Genomic DNA, 1,235 nt, shown 5'->3' with positions numbered 1-1,235 from the left:
GAGGTCCTCTCAGCGTTTGAACCCACCTCACCGGCGCGGGGTGACGCGGCGCAGACGCTGCCGCGGGAGGGTGTGCAAAGAACAGCTCGTCCTCGCCTCAGAGCGGCTTCGCTCTGGGTAGAGAATTCTGCTGCGGAAGGTAATTTGTGTTAGTAACCGCCACTCTCGCCTGGCTAGAACAGAACCCGCTGCACCAGCTCCAGCGCAGCCGCTCCTTCTCTGTCGGCCTCTCGGACAGGCCCCTCTGTGCTCACGCTGGAGCAGCAGCAACTGTCAAAGGTTAATGAATAATCAGCAAAACGTACATTTCAGTAATTGAAGTTGAGGGGTTTCACAGGAACCTTCGTGATGTTTACAGGTCTCTAACAGCCACTTTGCAATATGACATTTCCTCTCCAATCGCAGTCGCTCGCACTCGCACCCCCATCCTGCCGCTTTCCTTTGCCTTTCCCCAGGCTCACGCACAAGCTGAGAGCTGTAAAGATATATATATTTTTGGTCAGTTTTTCATTAACTTTTTTGCTGGTAGAAAAGTCTGTAGAAATAAATTAAAGCCATGTTTTTATATCTAAAAAGTCGGGTAATGTTGCTGTTTAGGTGAGTGCAGTTAAACCGGGTCGGTAAATAATCTCGCCCGCTCTCAGGAGGAGGTTTTTACTACCTGGTTTATTGTATTAAAACTGTTTAAGTTTGAGGTTACCTCAACTTGTTTAAAGAATTTTTGTGGACTTGTACTGTATATTTGCGTAACTATGTCAAGCTTTTATTTAAGGTCATTTAACATGTACCATGTACATGTCATTTTACTCTATTTCAATGCATCGTGCTTGTAACAGGCATTTCAGTTACAGGAAGTGATTAATTCGGAAGCTCGTCAGTAATTTCTCTGCTCTTCCTCAATTGGCGTAACCTTAGCGATCACCTTGTAATGACTTGTCAAAATGCCTTAACTACCCGGACTTGACCAAAACACGACTTTGGTGAGGGCGCGGGGAGGATCCTGTCAGTGAGGACAGATAGCGAGGGTTGGGGTGAGCAGCGAGTGGGGGTGACTTTGCACACCGGTCCGTCCTGGGGCTGTCCCGGGCCGGCCGGGCTGGCTGGCAGGGATGTGTGGCGCTGCAGTACAGGGCTGTGTTTCTTGCGGCTGGGAGGGGCACTTCCCTCTCCCATCCGCCTCTCTTTACATTTTATTCTCCAGTATTTGCTGTCGCGCTTTGTGATTAGAGCAGGTA

Source organism: Buceros rhinoceros, unplaced genomic scaffold (genome assembly GCF_000710305.1).
Source record: "Buceros rhinoceros silvestris isolate BGI_N320 unplaced genomic scaffold, ASM71030v1 scaffold26573, whole genome shotgun sequence".
In the NCBI taxonomy this organism is placed as follows: Eukaryota; Metazoa; Chordata; class Aves; order Bucerotiformes; family Bucerotidae; genus Buceros; species Buceros rhinoceros.
Note: the sequence above shows the minus strand (reverse complement) of the source record.